The sequence below is a fragment of the Monodon monoceros genome, unplaced genomic scaffold (genome assembly GCF_005190385.1).
Source record: "Monodon monoceros isolate NGI ecotype Baffin Bay Population unplaced genomic scaffold, NGI_Narwhal_1 Super_Scaffold_14, whole genome shotgun sequence".
Lineage (NCBI taxonomy): Eukaryota > Metazoa > Chordata > Mammalia > Artiodactyla > Monodontidae > Monodon > Monodon monoceros.
Window position 1 is genome coordinate 32,173,404 of NW_021703770.1, and position 21,591 is coordinate 32,194,994.

At 40.7% G+C, this 21,591-nt stretch overlaps 1 protein-coding gene across 4 annotated transcripts in view; it reads left to right on the plus strand.

Moving 5' to 3' along the window:
* The window catches only part of NCALD (neurocalcin delta), a 428,946-nt gene that overhangs the window by 238,995 nt on the left and 168,360 nt on the right, over nt 1-21,591 (plus strand). For 3 of the 4 annotated variants that reach the window (XM_029222620.1, XM_029222624.1, XM_029222622.1), the window contains 2 exons: nt 7,110-7,159; nt 20,608-20,695. The gene's annotated coding sequence lies outside the window, so the exon portion shown is untranslated. Of the gene's footprint in view, nt 1-7,109; nt 7,160-20,519; nt 20,576-20,607; nt 20,696-21,591 lie in introns of those variants that run through there. The other variant, XM_029222623.1, reaches the window with a different exon arrangement.

A 21,591-nucleotide genomic window follows, 5' to 3' on the forward strand; every position in this document is an offset into this window, starting at 1 on the left:
CCCTTGTGTGCCTTGTGGGAGGTGGCACGTTTTGATGAGTCTGGATCAGGAGACCTGAGCTCTCCTGACTGATTAAAGCAGGAGCATGGACTCTTTTCTGCTTCCTCTTGTGGTGATATGAGACGAAGAGGGCCCTCTGATGACGGGACTAGGGCGGACATGGGGGAGGGAAAGGCACAGGATCTACCCTGAGCTCGGATGCTTGAGGCACCCTAGCCTTGGGCTTCCTTGGTCACGTGTTTTAGTAAGATTTTCAAAGGAGACTTTGACTACAGTTGGTTAAGAGCACTGTCTCTTTCCACTGCGATTGCCTTTACCCTCACGTGGAGAGGTGTTGGCATAGCCAGAGGCATTTTGGGGATCAGTCAGGGGAAGCTGAGTTGGGGACACATTTTATATGGGCTTAATAAGATATATTTATGTGATTTTACAGTCACTTCCATATGTACATGTATCTGGTAGTTAATTACTAAACATATATTATTATGCTAAGCTATTTTTCAGTTATTAAAATTTGTAATTTCTATAATATACTTTTCTCATTCTAAAAAATATCCCCATTTATATTTAATTTTGTTTTATAATTTGTATTTATTTAAAAAGGGCTTCTGGGCTTCCCTGGTGGCGCAGTGATTGAGAGTCTGCCTGCTGATGCAGGGGACGTGGGTTCGTGCCCCGGTCCGGGAGGATCCCACATGCCGCGGAGCGGCTGGGCCCGTGGGCCATGGCCGCTGAGCCTGTGCGTCTGGAGCCCGTGCTCCGCAATGGGAGAGACCACAGCAGTGAGAGGCCCGCGTACCGCAAAAAAAAAAAAAAAAAAAGGGCTTCTAATTGTATAAGCTCAGACACCACAAACCTGGATCTGCCCTCCTACACCCCCCGTACAAGGAAACACCCGTCCCTCCCTCGCTCCCTCCCTCCCTTCTTTCCTTCCTTCCTTCCTTTGCCTCTCCTCCTCCTTTTTCTTTTAGAGCCTATGGCCTTACAATATTTACCTGACTTTCTGATTTCTCGCTCCTATTTCACTTTCTCATAGAATCGAGGGGAAAACGTTTCCTGTATATAAGATTTTAAAGAATGGTTTGACAACCCAACCACCATGTAAAATGCTGTTCCCATAAAAGAGTGTGCCCTGTGTTATAAACTGCCAACTCAGAAGGACCTTCTGGATGATCTGTGTCCTACACGGTCTGGCCTCTGCTCTCTGTTCTAGCTCATTCCCTACCCTCCTCTGAGGACACCCTGCAGGCCTGCCCTTTGAAGTCAGGCCCCCAGGCCACATTATCTTCCACAGCCCTTTGTTTCTGCATTTAATATTCCTTGCTTGGCTTCTCTTTATTCTTCTTTTACTAAGAATGCTAACAAACAAAGTGGTCAGGTTTCTTAATCCCAAGTAAGTAGCAAATAGCATGTTACTATCCAGGGAAAAGTTTCAAGAGGCAGTCACACTGAAAATTGCAAGAAATAAAGTCTCGAAAGTGAATAAAGAGACAGGAAAAAATAAAACACAGAAAACTAAAATAATAATACAGTGTTCTGAGTCTGTAATATAGGCTCATTTCCTTTCGGAGCAAACAGGTGTTTACATTTCAAAGTGCATGAGGGCAGCAACATGGATCAGTCATATTCATGTGACTAACATGGGCGTTTGGTATACAAAGTGCAGAAAATGTGAAAAATTTTCATCCAACAAGGTATATATTCTAAAGTTTTTTTTTTTTTTTACAGAATCTCTGTGGTGCAGGAGGCTTACATAATTCTTCAGTAATATTGATCAAACAACATGGTATTTTATTAAATTGAATCTGGGGGAAGTGTGGCATTATGGTTATGACTGAGATTTGATGTCAGACAAGCCTGGTCATAAGTTCTGGTTCTTCCACCTAATTAGCTATGGGCCGCTCTGAGCTTCATTTTCCTTGTATAAAATGCAGATCATCATCTACCTCGTAAGATCTTGGAGAGATTGTCCATTTCTTAATTCATATCTGCTGAGGATTCATAGAACAGTTGCCATGTGAAGCTTTTTGCAGGATCATTTTCCAGTCGGTTCCTGGCTCGTCATTCAATTTGCAGCCCAGCGTTGCAAGAGTATAGCACTTTGTCAGCTGCTTCGGCATTAATAGACATGAAAATATTTGTTAAAATATGTTCCTTGTTTTTTTAGGTTTGTTTTCTTTGATGTGTTTTCTTAGGGGAATAATGGGTGAATAAGTTGCACTCAGAATAAAATCCAAACTCCCTTTGGGCCCTGCCTACCTCAGTCAGCTCACCTATGCCCCTCTGAGCTAAGCTCAGACACTTAATGTCTGTAAACGTCAGAGTCCTCATTTTTAAAGTGGGAGTGGGCACCCATAGAGATGGTTCTGTTGATTAAATTGGATAACTCCTGTAGAGAGCTTAGCTCAATACCTGCACATGGTCAGTGTTCGAGAAAAATTCTTTCCTGAGAGTCCCTGTAAACCACATTCATCTTTAATCAGATCCTGTGGTCATAGAGAGCTTTGGATGTGACCAACAGAAATAAACGGCAACTACTGACTGGAGCCTGAAAAAAATAGCTTATAGAACTGAGGGAAGAGCTGACTGAGGGAAGAGGCCTTGGGGGCCTGCAGGAACCAGGGCAACTGAGGGTCTTCCAAGCAAGAACGAGTGAGTAAACCATCCTGTGAGGTGCTGCGCTGCTGACCGCACAGCCTCTTGTTCTGTCGCCCCTGAATGCCCACGAGGGAGGTTCAGATGGCCCAGCTCGGGTTTGGGCCCTCCCCCGTGGTAAGAAGAGTGAAGTCTGGGGTTGGCCGCCCCACCGAAGCCTTGAGGACAGGACACTGGACAGACAAAACTACCTATTGTTCTCCACAGACCTATAGCTGGGTGTTTCTGAAGACCTGCTAAGCCAATTTCTCTCAACTGACTTCTCAACTTCCTCTTTGTCAAAATTTAATTGCCTTTTATAAGAACTCAACCTCATTTCCTCCCATCTTTCTAGACAGTCATTCCTTTTTCTGAGTAACTTCTATGATGTTTATTCACTCATACATTCATTTAGTAAACAGATATTTACTGAGCAACTACTAGGTGTCAGTTTCTCTTCTGGGGGCTGGTTTACCTCAGTGAACCCAAGAAATCAAGGACATACCTGAGTTGGGGGGGGGCAGACAACCAAACAGAAACAAATAAATAGATGACATCAAGTGGCAACAGGGCTAATGACAAATCACTAATGAGAACAACCATAAGACAGGGAAAGGAAGGAGTGAGGAGTGTGTGGAGGTGTTGCTCAGATTGGGTATGCATGTTTGGATGAGTCTGTCATTCAACTGCTCCCATTCTGATTAGTTTATTTGCTTACTTGTCTGTCATAAGTGACTAGCTGGCTTGCCCTGTCTAGCAGGTGAGCCCCTTAGGGGTGAAGTCATGTCATTCATTTCTAGAGCTAGCCCCTGCCTCACTGTGGATGCTAAATTAGTGTTTGTTGAATGAATGGATAAACACACACCCCTTATGTGTGGCTATTGGATGACTGTATTTTTCTGCTTGTGAGCCAGCCAGCCTTTCTCCCAAGAAGGGCATCGCAGGTGGCTTGGAATTCCTGCACTCGTCCGTTCTCTGTTGTTGACTGACCAGTTAGCTGAATAAGGCATTTCTCTAACCCCCTATTTAGGGGATCTCTCTTCTCTGGAATCAGGTTGGTTTCTTTGTGCTATTATTGTTTTTATTTTCTCATAACGTGCCTTTTGAATTTACGACCAGGTCTGAGAAAGAAATGAGAAAAATATCTATTCCTCACAACTTGAGCCCCAGAGTCATGGCACCAGAGTGAATCATGGCATCCGAAGGAAGCTCAGGAGAGCACCTAGCCCAAGTGAGGTTGTGCCGTGAGAAACAGGGGCAATAGCAATGGTCCTTTGAGGGAAACTGGATTCCTATTAAATCTGCTGCCTCCATACTTAACGTCCATGTTTCCTGAAGTGGAAAGTACTAAATTAATCCTCATTTAAGTACTCAGTCTAAAAGTAGAAAACAAGACAATGAAGTGCTTTAAAATATTTTTATTAAACATTTGTGTAACCTAGAGCCAGTGTTGATTACACGATGTTCGGACGTGGCCTCCACCCTAGCAGGATTCATGGCTTTTTATTTACTTCAGACCAGTGAATGGACTGCCATTGACACAGCTCTCTGGTTGTGATGGTAGCTGGGTTTATAAATGGTCAGCTGTGCTGTGAATATATTTAGCTTATGCTAAGTGCCGCTGAGAGGATGGATCATCTGTTTCCAGTTGAATTGTGTTTTGGAGCACACGGTACATTTTTTTCTAAATGAATAAATATTAAGCCTTTTTCACTTCCAGAGGAAAGTTAGGGTTAGATGCTGAAATTCAAATTACTAGACTTATTAAATCAAATTAAAATGAAATGTAAAAAGCCATTTGATTCTATGTATAAGTACTTGTCAGAATACACTGCTCAGTGAAAATGCCATGTTTTGGGTAAACAATTAGATACCCACACTAAGATCAGAAACCATTTCATTTGTTGTTAGCATGAATGGATGGTATGGCTGACTGACCAGGTAGTTAGAAATAATGGTTAAATGCTGTTGGTAACTGTACAATATCTTCATATAACATTTAAAACCTTTTAAAGCAGTTTTTATCCAAATGTTTTCAGACTTTCATATCATAGACCTTGAAGTTTGTGTATGCAAACCAAAATATGTACGGTGACTATTTTAAGCACTATCACCATTAAAAAAGGGTTCACTTCAGCCTTCTGAAAAAGCTGATTTGGCTGGCCGTATTCATTTGTTCATAAACAATAAACTTCCTGATAGAGATCTTAAAGGAAAAGTAAGAACCAACTTGAGATGGATGTCAAAAGGGATTTTAGAGTGATTACATACATTCTCGGAGTATAGAGATCTAGTGATGCTAAGTGACTGCTCCAAAGTTAGCCCCCTGCTAACTAACGGCCACACTGGGGTTAGACCCCAGGATTCCTGACTTCCACGCCTGTGTTCTTTCTACCTTATCCCCTTGTCTCCCTGACATGATCGTTTGAATTAGCAAGATATGCATGTAGTCTACAAAATTTCTCTTCTGTATCTGTTTCAATGAAATCAGCTATTATATAAACAATGCATATATACCCTGTGGATTATTTACACCTGCTTTCCCATGTGTCCTTGCCCCTCCCACCCCACCTCCATCATTTTCTTATCAATCTCTGAGAAAAAATAGGTAAGATAGGCTGTTTCAGTGTGCCTCTGTGAGCAAATCAATGAGACTTGTCCAGTGGCATAGAGAACAGGCAGAGCTTTGATAGCTCTCGGGTGGTGTCTTCTTCTCCTGGTCTCACCCAGCTGACTTGGATGCCAGCGACAGGCTTGGTTTTTAATGGCCTGTCCACTCTGACACTAAAGAAAGCCTTTGGGGCCCTATGTCTGGTCAGCTCTGGTAAACTGCTTATTTATTTACCTTGACACTTCAACTCAGCATCTGTGTTTTGTTTTGTTTTCAGTAAAATCTGAAGCTCTGGAACAGAGTTAACTATTATATATTTTAAAATGTAAAACACTGTGAATTCATTTGACTTAATTCCACATCTTAACAGTGGAAAAGCCTAAAATATCCCTTTTCAAATTGTAATGCGCTTATATGTTAACAAAGTAACTCTGAGATAAAGGAAAATATACAAAAACCATTTCACAGATTTTTTGTTTTAGTTAAAAAAAAATCATGCTTGGAAAGATTACATTATATTAAGCCAAAATATCTTTTAAATATCTATATTATTAAAATGTACAGATTATTGTAGTAAGAAAAAATTAAGAATCTGTCTTACATCAGAACTCTTATACTGCCAGAACTAAAAATAGCATAATAACTATTATTTGTGGTACATCCAGAGGTTCAGTATTGCCTGAGGGTCCTTACCACTGAAATATATCGCCTCTAACTATGTTCAAAGGGACAAATCTCTTAACTCTTTGGTAAAGTTCCTAGTTTTGCTTTAACTGTGTTCAGTTCCCTGTTAAATGCTTGGAGGAATATGAGTCCTTGGTTTATTGACTGAGATGCATTTTGCAATGATTAGTACAACATCAAATACACAGAAATTGGTAGAATATTATTTTTTTCTAACATGTCAGTTGGAACATCTTTTCTTCTTGAATTACTCCAATTAATTCTTTTTAATAAAAAGGAGGATTTTTAGAAACCCCCAAATTCTGCATTTCTTGGTATTTATTCCTAATACAAGTAACACTCTGATATTTAAGAATTAAATGATATGAGTTGGGAATTTTTTTTCTTTTTTTTTTTACAGATCTCCCAAGAGGGCTTTGACCCTGTTGATAGTTTTGAAACTGTAGTAGGTAGACTAATTAGATTGTCTAAAAACTAGTGTTCCCAGAGTTCTAAAATACACTTTTTCTCAAAGAGAGGTTATAAATGCAAGAAACACAATCTGAGAGACCACCCCCTCCCCGTGTCCGTTGGCAATGGGATTCAGCAGACCACACCCCCTTCCTCCTAGCCTTCTCAGTCAGACACACTGAGCCTCACTCCTCACAGGCTCCCTCCCATACAGCCTCTTCCTGGCTAACAACTTTGATCATTCCTTTCTTCTGAACTATGAATCTAACCAATACATTACTCTCACTTATTGACCTATTTATCGTGATTTCTTATTGTTACATTATGGCACTGTGTCTGCTAATTCTTTTTGGAATGTACCTAAACTTTGGTACATCTAAAAGGAGGCTCATTTGGTGCTTGTTCTGAAGTGCAAAATGAAGACCCGTGTTCCTGACTGTCCCTTCCCTTGGATCTGTATTCTCTTCCAAGGAGTTTATAAATATCAACAAGAGGTCAATGCCAGACTCCCCATTTCTGCCTCTGATGCCTTTTCTAGGCAAGTCCTTTCTGGAGAGCTCTACCTCTACCCCACTTGCACTCCCTTCCCCAAAAGGGTTGTTGATAACTAAGGCCAAGTCATGGGATGCCTCGCAGAGTTCTGCCAGTAAATATATGGGGATAAATGACCTTTAAAAAATCCTTTAAGATTTTTTCATTCAACATATTTATTTTGCCTGTTTTCTTTTAGATCATCTCAGCTTTGGTCCCTTGGAACCACCCACTAGCGACAGTCATAAAGTAAGTATACATTTTAAATTTTCTTTCAGTTGCTGTAAATGGAAATCTCAGTTTTGTTCAGTGGTTTTCACCAGAGACAGTTTCATTCAAATATTTTATCAGTGAATAGTAGTATAATAAATGGGAGTTTGGGGGCTTCCCTGGTGGCACAGTGGTTAAGAATCCGCCTGCCAATGCAGGGCACACGGGTTCAAGCCCTGGTCCGGGAAGATCCCACATGCCGCGGAGCAACTAAGCCCGTGCGCCACAACTGCTGAGCCTGCACTCTAGAGCCCACGAGCCACAACTATTGAGCCCGCGTGCCTAGAGCCCATGCTCCACAACAAAGACAAGCCACCACAATGAGAAGCCTGCACACCACGACGAAGAGTAGCCCCCGCTCTCCGCAACTAGAGAAAGCCCGCACGCAGCAGCGAAGACCCAATGCAGCCAAAAATAAATAAATAAATTTATGGGAAAAAAATGGGAGTTTCATATACAGGAAAGATAATAAACCCTCTCTTTAAAATTTGTGAAAAGGATAATGGATAGAAATTAAATAAATAAGGCACTGCTTATCACTTTTGAATATTGCCCATAGCATAATAAAGTATATCTGCAGCCACCTAGTGGAGTGTTTTTTATGTACCATCTTCATCCCAGGCAGCTGCCAGAGTCCTCTCAAGGGGCACATTACAACAGCTTCTTCTTCCATTTTAAACTGGGCCATGGTCCAAGAAGTATCTCAAATGGCATTAAGCACCAATTAACATCTGGCAGAAGTTAGTTTAGCACCTAATGGGCACATAATAAAAATTTGTTGGAGAATGAATGGGTGGATTAATTAATTCATCAATTTTATGGTCTTTGAGGTCCTCACTAGTGTGAGGCAATGTGGTGCACTGGTTAGTGCCCCAAATCTGGAGCCAGATGCTTGTGTTCAGGTCCTGGCTCTGCCACTTACTAGCTTCATGACTTTTGTCACAGGTCCAACCTTTCAGTGCCCAGGGTTTTCCATCCACAAAATGGGGCTAATAAAACTACCTCTCTTGTTGTTGTTGTTGTTATGAGGTTATTACAAGAATTAGATGAGTGAATATTTCCAAAATGCTTAAAATAATGCCTGGCATGTGGTAATCTCTATAAAATGTTTGTTGAATAAATTAAAATATATTAAACATATAGGGATATTTTGAGGTTCCAGATTTAGAGATTGAAAAACTGGTTTGGCCTAGAAGCAATAATGCTCTAGTAGCAATAAATATATCTACCACTCAAATCCTGGTTTCAATATTATTTCCCAATAAAAAGAACCAGAGAAATGGCTGATTGAGGACTGGGGCAAGAAATATACAAAATGAGCCTGGAGTATCTTATAGTGCCAGAAAGTAAGGAAGTACTAAAAGAAAAAAGGTAAAACAAAAACAAAATCTCGTAATGATGACTGTGACACAATGTATGTTGAAAGGATATAGGAGCCAACTAAAAGTTCTCCCAGTGGCCAAAATTAGAACAATTTGAACCACGAGATAAATAACTAGTATTGAGGTATAACCCAAATCTGATAACTATCTATTCTGATATAAATAAATGATTGGATAAATATATGAGGAAAATAGACAAATCTCTTATGCAGAAAAATTCCAAATAATGTATGTAGATACTCTGCTTTATGGGAGGTAAAGCATAACTCTGGATGGGGCTGCGCAGAGTTTCTTTCTTCCAAAGAGCACAGTATGGAAAGGGAGTGAGATTTTTTTTAAAAAAAGAGTAACTTACGATAGAGCAACCTGACAAACACTACCTCAAGCCAGGTCAAGGTTAACATTAACAGAGATATGCCATATTGATAGTAGGTATCCTTCACATCATGTGAGATGAGAATGGCATTTGACCTCTGTGATCTTCCTCCCAAAACATATTACCCCAGTCTAATCATGAGAAAAACATAAGAGAAATTTCAATAGAGGTGCATCCTACAAAACACCTGAATAGTCCTCCTCAAAACTGCCAAGGTCATCAAAAACAAAGAAAGTCTGAGAAATTGTCACAACCAAGAGAAGCCTAAGGCAACTGGCCAGCTAACTGTAAGGTGGTGTCTTGGATGGGATCCTGGAACAGAAAAAGGACATTAGGTAGAGACTAAGGAAATGTGAATAAAGTATGGAGTTTAGTTCATAAACATGTATCAATATTTGTTCACTAATTGTGAAAGATGTACCACCCTAATGTAAGATGTAATAACAGTGGAAACTGGGAGCGGGGTATACAAGAATTCTCTGTTCTAGCTTCACAATAATTCTGCAAATCTGAAACTTTCAAAACTAAAAACTTTATTCTAAAAAATTATGAAGTATGCACATTAAAAAAAAACTGGTTTGAAGGTATACTCTCCAATTTTCAAGTGCCAAGATAATAGTTTTTTGAAAAATGTTGAGTTCAGCTAATGTATGTTTTGAGACTCATACATGGAGAATTATATTCTGCATTAAAGTTTTTTTTTTTTTTTTTTTGCGTTACGCGGGCCTCTCGCTGTTGTGGCCTCTCCCGTTGCGGAGCACAGGCTCCGGACGCGCAGGCTCAGGGGCCATGGCTTACGGGCCCAGCCGCTCCGCGGCATGTGGGATCCTGCCGGACCGGGGCACGAACCCGTGTCCCCTGCATCGGCAGGCGGACTCTCAACCACTGTGCCACCAGGGAAGCCCTGCATTAAAGTTTTGAATTGGACAGAGGTGTACACATCTATAAAGCTTTAGGTTATATTTCTGCTGTCCTCAAACGGAAGAAGAAAATAGCACTGGCAACACAAACCTTTTTGCAAGAATAATTGTTATTGGAGTTCGAAGTGGATTGTCAAATTTAACAGCATAACAAATTTAGTGGCGTAAAACAACATGTAACCGTTATCCTGCAGTTTCTGTGGATTGGGAATCTGGGTGTATCTTACCTGGGTCCTCTGCTTAGGGTCTCATAAGGGTATAATCAAGATGTTGGCTGGGTTGTGTTCCTTTTTGGAGCCCGATTTTTTTTTTCTTCTAGGTTCACGTGGTTGTTGGTAGGATTCACTTGAGGTTGTAGGACTGAGGTCTCTTGTTTTCTTGCTGGCTGTCACCTGCGGTGCTCTCACCTCCCAGGTATCACTCAGGATTCCTTGCCATGTGGTTGATTGCTTCTCACAGGCCTTGTCACAACGTGGCAGCTGACTTCAAAGCCAGCAGGAGAATCTCTGACCCCAGTCTGCTAGGACGGAGACTTACATAGTGTAACCTAATCAAGGGAGTGACTATCCCCTATGGCTTTGCAGTATTCTCTTGGCTTGGGAGCAAGTCACAAGTTGTGCCTGCACTCAAGGGGAGGGGATCATCCTAGGACGTGTCTCACTGGGCAGTCATGTTGGGGTGTGTCCACTACAACAGGAGAGTTTTGAAACCGACACAGGCAGCTGGGCATAGAGGATCAAACCAAATAAAAGGAGAACAAATCAGAAATGCTTCTTGTTGCCTTCAAGCAAACTACAACTTGAAGTAACTAAATAAGTTTCATCCCACCCATCCACACACAAATACACAACATTATATTGAACTTGGATGACTATTTTTAAACCCTGAGGAGTATTTGAAGATGAAGGAGTCAGAGAAATATATTTGGAGATAGCTCATAAGTACATCACCATTTTCCTGATTAGGGTGTTTTTTTTTCCTATTCAGTGAAGAAATTTGCACAAAAATATGTTCTCAGTGGCAACAACATTTATGCCCTCTCATTATAAAAGTCCAAATAATATGATCTCATTTTCAACATATCGTAACTTAATTTTTTTCATTTTTGAGACTGTGTAGTTCTTTAATACTTAACGCTTTTACACTCTGCCTACTAATAATTATTAATAGGATGATACTGTTTAATTTATAATTTTTACATTTTACATGATGCTTATAAATTTGTATATTTTAGATGTATTAAATATCCATTTTCATTGATTTCTTTTTATGGGCTCTGAATCCTTTTCTTATAAAGTAGTAAATACAGGAATTCTGCTATTGTCATTTTGCTCCAGTTTTGTAATCACCACCCAGATTTTCAGGAACACAATTTTTTCTTTTTTTTTTTCTGACTGCTCCTTGTAAGACCAAAATGTCCCAGAAATCCTAACATTTAGTCATTGGACCTGCATTTGCCAAGCTGCTGCTTGCGTCTGGAAATAAAGCACAAGTACCCTTTGTTAGACCCTGCGTCTGAATTGTGGGTTTGGATAATGTGTTCACTGTCTGTGCATCTCCATGGAGGTTAATACAAACCTATTAGCAGATTGAACCAGAGACCTTTGCAGTTTGTCTCAGATATGCAGCCACCTTAAAGAAAACAGGCAACTTGTGGAAATGAAGCTCATTAGCTGCCAAGTTGACATGAAAAGAAAATATGTATTGCAATAATTTAGTTAAGAAACTCAAAGGAGAAATGATTTCTTGTGGCTCCTCCTCCCGTACCCTTCACCCTTTTTCTAGTCTTTTTCTGCCTGTATTTTTCTGCTCACTCACAACTAAGCCTTATGCTGCAGCTATTGGTTCTCATGCCAAGGGGTGCAAAGGGTTGTTATTCAGAATAGTGAAAACATAATCACTTGTAGCTATTGGTAAAATAACTCATGTAGCAAATAAAGGTCAAAGCTTGCTTGCTTCCTTCCTTTCTTCCTTGGATGTTTTCTTTGTAGGAATTAAATAAAGGGAACTTTTAAAAAAAAATACAAGATAAGTTAGATTAAATAGAAGTAACCTTTCCTGCTTAGGAAGGAAGTATTAAGTGAAAGCCCAGAAGAAGAGCATTTGTCTTTGGCTGGAAGGTCACAGCATAAAGCATTCTTATCAGAGCTGAATCCAGGGGAATGTCTTGGAATTTGCCAATGTTGTTGGCCTGTGGTGATCATCAGATCTCTTCCTCCTGGTTTTAAAGGGGTTTAGTCTTGCCTAATGATTTCATCAGATTTATTCACCATGTACCTTAATATATAAATCTGTTATTTTCACCTATTACTGAAATTCTGGGTTTTTTAATAGTATGATTGGAGCAACCATTCGATCTTTTTATCGAAAGACCTGAGTTTAATTTGAAGTAGTATATATTCTAAATAGTATCTCTGTACATTATATCTGTCTTCAGATTTTGTTTCTAGACCATCTTAACAATATTTTGCATCATGGTGATCAAATCGGAGCTGGATTTCCTCGTTTGGGAGTACCGAGGTAGCAATTCGTTGTTGTCACCTGGGTCTTCTTTTGGCATAAGACAGGCATTCACCAACTCATTCATCATATCTCTTTATTGGGTACTGTCCTTGGGGTCCTGTGTCCCCCGTGATGCCCACACCACCTCCTCCCACACTGAGCTCTCCTTTTCCTGAGTTTCCTATCACACGAGTATTCTGTTCTTGGTCATTCCTGTCTTGTCTTATTTACCTATTCTTTGCTAGGGATAGTTTTTCTCCCCTAAGAGACTGTTAGCGCTTTGAGGGCAAGGATTCTGCCTCTTGTCTTTTGCGCCTTCACAAAGCTCAGGCTCCTCAGCACTTGATGACTACCTGTCACCGTGCCCCATGTCTCCTACTCTTACACCTGATCAAAACAGTGTTTCCTCAGATCGAGACTTACGTACGCTCCATTTGGCTCGCCCTGTGCTGGGGACCACAGAAGTGGGGTCAGCCAAGCAAAACGATCACTCCTGACTTTGGGACCTCTCATCCTCCTCTCAGGACCACTTTGCTATTCCCAGATCCCAGGCTGCTTTCTAGGCATCTCTCCTGTGACTCATTCTCTGAGGCCCTGATGTCACTGAGGTCTCAGCCGAGCATGACACTACTAGGGCAATCTTGTTCTAATAGAGAAATCCTGAAGACCAGAAAGACTTCAAGACCCGAAGTAATGTATCTCCAATGGTGAAATTCCAGACACTGTGATAAGCAACAGTGAAGATACTTTTAACCCATCCTTGTCTGGCCTCCCTTAAATAACACCACACAGGGAGATTCCTACTCTGCTTGCTTACAGGTGTACCTGCATAGGAACCGTTAAAAGAACGGAAATGTTGATCTCTGTCCTTATAGTGTAAGTAACCTAGCAGGGCAGTTGGACCACACGTGCCTGTGGAGCAGACCAGTGTACTGTTTAAGAGTCTTTCTGATCACACAGTTCTGTCTTCTAATCTCAGTTTTTCTACTTGTCAGCTGTGTAAGCTTGCACAAGTGTCTAAAATTTTCTGGGGATCATTTCCTTCATTTATAACACCACAATAACAAAGGCCAAGGATGCCATGAAAACTCAACAAGTGAATGTATGGGCCATTCTTGGCACATAGTAAATATTCATGACACGTGTGACCGCAATAATAATAACTAAAGCTAGGGAGGATTGTAAGTCCAAGCAAGGCAGTTTGGAGGTCTGAGGCTGAGAAGAGGTATACAGAGCAAGGCAATGATGGAGGTGGAGGAGGATGGGGGATAGCTTCCTGGAAAGGACCTCCTCCCTTCATAGGAGAACATGAGTAGTGTCCAATATCTGTGCTTGCTTAGCCACTGGTACCTAATCCCCTGATTGGTTGGTCTGCACAGGCATTTTTGGCCTGGAAGCAGTCTGCTAGGGAGTGGAAAAAGTCTGAGTGGAACCCATGCACATTATCACTGTAGAGTGGAGGGATAAAGGTAGCTTCACACCTTTTCATAACTGTTGACTTCTAAGTCTCTTTCCTCCATTGGACTGTGTGGTCCTCAAACCCAGGTTCTGACAGTTCATCCCTGTTATCCCCAGGCCACTGTCTAGAGCACATGCTCAGTGCTTAATTATTGGTAGAAAGATTGAAAGGACAGAAGATGCTGGAGTTTTGCTGCACTACATCTTCTAACAACACAAGACTTAGTACAAGTATGAGAACATATTTTCCCTGCATGCAAGAACAAGATTCTGTCAAATGAAAGATGGAAACATTGTGGTTTGTGGTTCTTTCTCCAAAGCAACATTGTTTGTGGGGTCAGAGACCAAGAAAGATGTGACTTAGGAAAGCTGCAACAGCCTTAAAAATGCTGGTTGTGGTGCATGAAAGAAAAAGAAAAAACAAACAAACAAACAAAAACCTAAGCATATAAAACTGAAAGAGGGGTCCGTAAAATCAAGCTTGATGCTAAAAGGGATGAGTTGGCAGATTGGAATGGGTCACTGCAAATTCCTGCAGCCACCTAGCTTGTGATTTAACACTTCTCTGAGCTTTTGTTCCAGATATTTGAGGCTCAATTTATTCCCATCTTATCGTCCTTGTCAAAAGCAACTTTTTTTTTTTTTTAAGGCTGTATGTTTTCTTTCCATTCTTGTTTATACCTTACCATCTTGCTGTTGACAAGATTGGTCTCTCACACTCTGCCTGGGGTGTCTTCTATTTTTGTGTAGTTAAAATTGCCAGAGGATTCTTTCAGCGGCTCTATTTTGATGAATGGGGAAGCCATGCTGCCCTGTGGAATCCCAGCATGGCGTGGCAGCTCCCCCAATGAAAGAGGCACATAGCTGTTATGAACATGTGACCAACTGTGAAACTTTGCACATTCAAGTACTTTAAACACTTGAAAGTGCCTGTTGTACATCTCATTACAGAGATATAATACCAGGTGTGACCTCTCATGTGGGTTGATGCCTCCCTGGAAGTTGTTTGGAGTAACATGAAATGTGATTTCTTTCCAAAGTGGAGCACCTGCCATTTTCTCCCTGGCTCTGGGCTGGAAGTGATATCCTAATGCCTCCTGTCCCTCTCCTCAGCTTCTGTATCCTGTCCTCACTTTGGTCTGAGCCTTCTCTCCCATCTGAATGGTTTCCTCTGTGCCCTGTGTTCGGATGGTGTTCCTTCTGATCACAAAATCTTGGTGGCACCTGTGGCAAGTGGGAACTGGACGCTGGAAATTGCTCTTTTGCTTTCTTTTTTTTTTAACTTTTTATTTTATAGAAAGTAAAAAAAGTTGATTAACAATGTTGTGTTAGTTTCAGGTGTACAACAAAGTGATTCAGTTATACATATACACGTATGTATGCTTTTTCAAATTCTTTTCCCAATTAGGTTGTTACAGAATATTGAGCAGAGTTCCCTGTGCCATACAGTAGGTCTTGTTGGTTATCCGTTTTAAATATAGCAGTGTGTACATGTCAATCCCAAACTCCCTAAGCACCCCTCCCCGCCTTCCCCCCGTCCCCCCGCCACCTCCCCATAACCATAAGTAACCATAAGTTTGTTCTCTAAGGCCGTGAGACTGTTTCTGTTTTGTAAATAAGTTCATTTGTATCTTTTTTTTTTTTTTTTTTTTTTAGATTCTGTATATAAGCGATATCATACAATATTTCTCTTTCTCTGTCTGGCTTACTTCACTCAGTATGACAATCTCCAGGTCCATCCATGTTACTGCAAACGGCATTATTTCATTCTTTTTAATGGCTGAGTAATATTCCATTGTATATATGTACCACATCTTCAGAAAGATTGGGGGGTTTGAGCAGAAGTTGCCTTGATGGATTACAATTGCTTTAATTACAATTACAATGAATCCTAGCACCAAGAGGATGACCCTTGGCAAAGGGGTGAAGCAGGCCAAGGTCGGCCTTGTCCTTCTGAGCCTCATCATGCCTCCATCCTTCCAGGGGTTCCTAACACTCCCTCCACTCCCTTAACCCCCTGTTTACCTCAGGTCTTCCTTATACAGGGTAGATAGCACTCAGTACTTCAGGATCCTTCCCTTATGTGCTAGTTTCCTTCTATCAGAATTTCTAGTCCCAGATATTATTCCTTTTGGGAACTCTCTATGATATGAACATGAGTGGTACTGGGTCAAAGATACCTATGCTGGGGGTGCTCCTCTAGGGTGGGAAGGATATGATGAAAAGCACAACTCACCAGGCCTTAGATGACCTAGGTTTATAATTCCAGTTTTGCCACTCATTAGCTGGTGACGTTGGGCTATGTTTCTTAACCTTTCTGAGTATGTCCTCATCCATATAATAGAATTGATAAGTCCATGCTAGCATGTCTTACATATGAGACTTTTACCTCCCAGGTTTATCATGAAGCTCAAATGAGATGAAGCACTGGAATGCTCTTTGTGCATGAGAGAGGTTCTGTGCAAATGTTAGGGAGAGAGGCAAAAAGGTGCCTTACCTATGTCCACAGTGTTAGCTTTTTGATGGGTAACGAGTTGTAGCAGGAAGCTTCCACATGGCTTTAATATTTTCTGTAATCCTCGTTTATTGAGCCTCCATTTCCTCATTCATACAAAAGAATGTATACAAAATCTCATTGGCTTGTCATGAGCAATGATGGTTAGAAAGTCCCTTACCCTAGTGTCACTTGGGACTTAGTATGTATTTTATAAAATGTTAGTTTCCTTTTCACCTTAACATGTTCCTCAAGAAGTGACTCTAGACATTCAGGTACAAGAGTTTCCACACGCTTCAAATCTGTCTGTGTATGAGGCAGGTCCGGTAACCGAAATGGTATCAAAGCAGCCCAGAGGAATGATCTAGTCCAAAGGTAACATTAAAAAGGTGTACATCATCCTCTGAAAGGCAGTGGGTGCTGATAACGCACCCATAGGGTGACATGGGGCTGGTTCTAAGGAATGGGGAGGGAGGTGACTAGGGCACTTGCTTTGTCACAAAATTAAAGAAGGCACCATAAAACTCCATAAAATAACGTTTAATGCAATATTTTTTTTAAAAAATCAAAATGCAAAAATACCTATGACGAACAAAACATCAATTCAAAACAATGTTGACTTTCTAAAGTATTGCATTAATATATTTACTTTGATTACTGAGTTTTTTGGTGCCCCCCGTTAAAATTTGTGCCCAAAGAGAGTGAGCTCCTCACTCCATTGGCCTTGCCCTGCCCCCACCCTGGGGTGGTGTCCACAGGGCTTGGAGGGAAAGTCCCAGGGAGAGCTTCCAGTACCCACTCCTGATTTCCCCTCATCCACTTGGGGTCCTGAATTTGGTTTAATTATAACCTTGTGAAAAAAGAAAAGACCATATCAAATGAAATTCTGGTATCCTTTCTAATCAAGTGACCACAATGAAAGATAGAGTTTGGAAAGAAAATATGAAGCCAGTTGTTCACCAGAAGCTTGATTTAGGTTGGGGGTTGGCAAACAATGACTCGCACACTGACTGCCTGTTTTTGTAGGTAAAGTTTTATTGGCACATAGGCCTGCTCATTTGTTTTTGTGTCATCTAGGCTGCCTTGGTGACACAACAGCAGAACTGAGTAGTTGCAGCAGAGACTGTATGGTCTGCAAAGCTGAAAATGTTTATTATCTAGCCTGTAGCAGACCCCTGATTTAGATTATCAAAGGACTTAGTTTCCTTTTTTTAATAAATTTATTTATTTTATTTACTTATTTTTGGCTGTGTTGGGTCTTCATTGCTGCGTGCGGGCTTTTCTCTAGTTGTGGCGAGCGGGGTCGACTCTTCATTGTGGTGTGAGGGCTTCTCATTGCGGTGGCTTCTCTTGTTGCAGAGCATGGGCTCTAGGTGCACGGGCTTCGGTAGTTGTGGCAGGTGGTCTCAGTAGTTGTGGCATACTTAACAGTGAAAAACTAAATCCTTTCCTCATAAGATCAGGAGCAGGCAAAGGATGCCCTCTTTCACAACTCCTATTCAACATAGAACGGGAAGTTTTACACAATGCAATAAAGTAAGAAGAGAAAATTAAAGGCAGATCAGAAAGGAAGAAAGAAAACTGTTCACCATTCATATTTTTCTTCTCTGGGAGGTGTCAGATCTGTTGCTCATTTTTCTATTGTGTTGTCTTTTTCTTACTGATTTGTAACATTTCTTTATATAATCTGAATACCGGTCTTTTGCTGATTTCACAGGTTGCAAACTTGTCTCAGATGTTGGCTTGTCTTCTTTCTTTATTGCACCTTGTGATAAACAGAAGAACTTAATAGTAGAGTAGGCAAATTTATCAATCTTTCCTTTTGTGATTAGCACTTTTGGACTTAGCCTTAAGAACTCTTCCCATTTGGAGGTCAGAAAGATGTTATCCTATATTTTCTTCTACAAGTTTTAACATTTTGCTTTTTCAGCTAAGTCCTTAATCCCTCTGGAATTGATCTTTAGGTATGGCTCCTCCTTGACTTTTGGCTCAGTAAATTATTCCAGCCTTTGTGAGAGCTCTGTTATCTTTCAGTTCCAACTTCCCTGCCGTGCTGGTTCTGATGCTCTGTCTCTAAAAATTGTGTGGCCTTTTCTTTTCTTTTGGTATGCCTTATAATTTTTTTCTTGATAGCCAGACATGATGTCCCGGGTAAAAGGAACTGCTGTAAATAGATCTTCAGGAATGTGGTAGCGAGTTTTCAGGGAAAAGAAGCGTTCTATGCATCCTACAATTAGGTCTCAGTCTTTTGGTGAGCCTGTGCCTTTGGACTGCCAAGTTCACAAGTATTTCTCAGTTTTTTTCTCCTCGCTTAGGTGGGACAGGATGGCTAGCGTGGGCTGCAGTTGAGCAGTTCCCTTCTCCTACAGTGGAAGCCTAGAGGAGTCTAGAGCTGAGTATTTCCCTTCCCCAGGTCAGTTAGGCTCTGAGGATATTCTAGCAGGTTAGGCTCTGGTTAACTAGTTTCCCCTGAGGGCAAGAACAGAGTGTTATGGCATATCAAAAAATGTTCATTTTCCCCTCCCCCTTACAGAAGCCTGAGGGGATTTTTCTCTGGTATTTACTGTGGGCATCTGGTAGAGCTACGGGAAGTAAATCTCACAGTATTGTAAGGACCCCCCACAGTGACTGTGTCCCCCTGGAGTGTTTAACTCTCAGAGTTGTCCCCAGGGAGGCTCCAGCAGTTGGTCAGTTCACATTTTCCTGTCCTGGCACTGCTTCCAGCGGCGCTTTCAGTTGGCAAGTCTCTGCTCAGTTTCAGGCATAGGAACAGGAAGGGCAAAGAGCAAAAAGCAAATGCCAGAGCCCTTTAAAGAGCTTTTCCAGGAGCTCTACCTACCACCTCCAGCTTACATCTCCAAGGCCCAAACTGTTCCACCCGCCCATCCTTAGCTGTAGTTTAAACAGGGCAAATTGCTGCCCTGAGCAAAATCAAGGTTCAGTTAGGACAGAGAGCAGACTGGGTGTTGGGTAGTTAACCAGCAGTGTCTGCCCCGCTCTCTAAGCTCCTGCCAGGGTTGCCTGTCCCCCTAGCAGGGTTGTTTGGATAACAAAATGGAAGATCACATGCAAGAGCAAACCTACTGTTAATAGAAAGTCTTACTAAATGCAAAGACTTGGGTAATCAATATCTGTTAAACCTCAGCTCATTCTTTCAGACATCTTTGGATAGCCCAGGATCCAGTGTTTTCATAGATACACATCCTCGGACACCAGTCTTCAGATTCAGATTATTGCCGAACAGTGTTGTAGTGGACATTTGTTGATTTCCTCCAATACTCCTTTCCTCCTTTTCTCTTCCTCTTAGTAATCTGAATGCCTTTCCATGTGAATTTTCTTTGGAGTGTCCTTCCTTACCCTCTCCTCCAAGGATAAGGCTAGATTAAAGTCATTCAGCAAAGTATCGTGACATTCAGTGATGGGCAGTCAGAATGACTTCAGAGCTTGAGACTGGCAGCGTGCTAACACTACACTCTTGGGAGATGGATGTGTGGTCTTAAACTGCTGAAGCTATTTTTTTGCACCATGAGGAAAGGCAGCCACAAGATGAAGTCAATCTACAGAGAATGCCATGCTAAGAGAATTGCAGAGAGTCAAATGATATACATAGTGAACCCCTGTTTTCCAGAAACCAACCCTACATCCAGGTTTTTCTTCCCCAGCTCAATGAACCAAAATATTTCCATGTCTTGTTATTTATTTGTTTAAGTGAGTTTGAGTTGGGTTTTCTGTTATTTGTAGCCAAAAGATTCCTGAATGATAGTTTCCACATCTATTCCAGGAAAAAATTATATATATTATTTTAATGTTTATTATTTTAAATAATGTATATATTTTATATAATATATTACTTAGCGTATTATATGTTTATGTTTATATATACACACATATGTATATACATATTTATAAGTATAATATATATATATAAATATATATTCTGAAATTTATAGTCCTTCCAGGATTAAGGCCATAAGGCCTGAATATTACTAAGAAAGCTTGTAATACATTTCCTGCATGGCATCTGTCTAAAGGATTTTAAACTTTGACATGCCAGGACCTGAGTCTTGCTCTTTTAGGGACTGTATTTATCACCCCTGCAGTACAAGATTTAGCCCTGAGTACTTGGAGGCAAAGACCAATTAGGCTGAGATATGTCAGTGTTCTTGTAGGTGTGTTTCCTGTTTCCTGTTTGCAAAGGCAACTACAGAAGAAATAAAAGTAACGGCCTTACATAAACCGCTTACTGAGCTGTCAAGTATTCAAGTAAGTTATTCATTAATTATGAGTGATTTCAGTCGCAGGGCCAGAGAACTGCGGGTGATAAAATCTGTCGTGATAACTGCAGAAGGCTCTGAGATCCGAGGCGCTGCGTGACTGCATATCGTGAGTTACTTTTTTAACCTCTCAAATGCCTGGGTTTTAAATTGTGTAAATTATGATTCAGAATGCAAAGATGTTGCATCCTAGTTAAGTTGTGTGTTTATATGTTTTTGGTATTTGTTAAATAGAAAATGGTAATTTATATCTGCCATGAAAACTTTGTTGTGAAGTATACATTTCCATTTTTAACTGTAGATGAATTTGTATGTTACCAAAAAGAAAACTATGCCGCCATTCTACTTTTGTAAAAATTCTTTTCTCTTCTGTGGTGCCTCTGATTAAATAGAAGGCTAAGGAAATTTACTTAAAAAAATGTAGGAGAAGTAAAAGCCTGACTTGCCTCCTGGAAAAAAAGGCAATAACTATGTGCCCCTCCTTACTTTCCAAATCTACTCATTTGGTATGGAAAATTGAAGAGGATATTGTGCAGCAAGTAGATGGAATGTTTTCTAATTCAGAAAAGATTCTTTTGAAATTCTAATGAGGGCAGCAGCACCCGCAGTAGTGAATTTACTGTTAAGATAGGAACATTATTACTTTCCTACTTTGTTGGTGTGGGTCTCAAAAGCCATCTCATTGAATGTTTAAGAAATTGGCTTTTCAGGAAGGGAAATCTGCTGATTTATGAATTTCTTGGAAATTTTTCAAAATATGCTAATGGCCCCAGATGAGAGCCAGCCAAGATTTGTAGGCAAGATAATATCGCTTAAGCCCTGGTAATACTTTTTGTGACTGTTTAAATAAGGCATGAATATTTACTTGGCCAAATAGTTTTATATGAGGAAAAAATGGCAAAAATATTAAAGTAAATGTGGGCCAGAACAAAGCTTTAGTTTGTATTTTGCTGATATTGCAGGGAAGGGAGATAAGTCGATATAAAATGAAACTTAAATGTACCT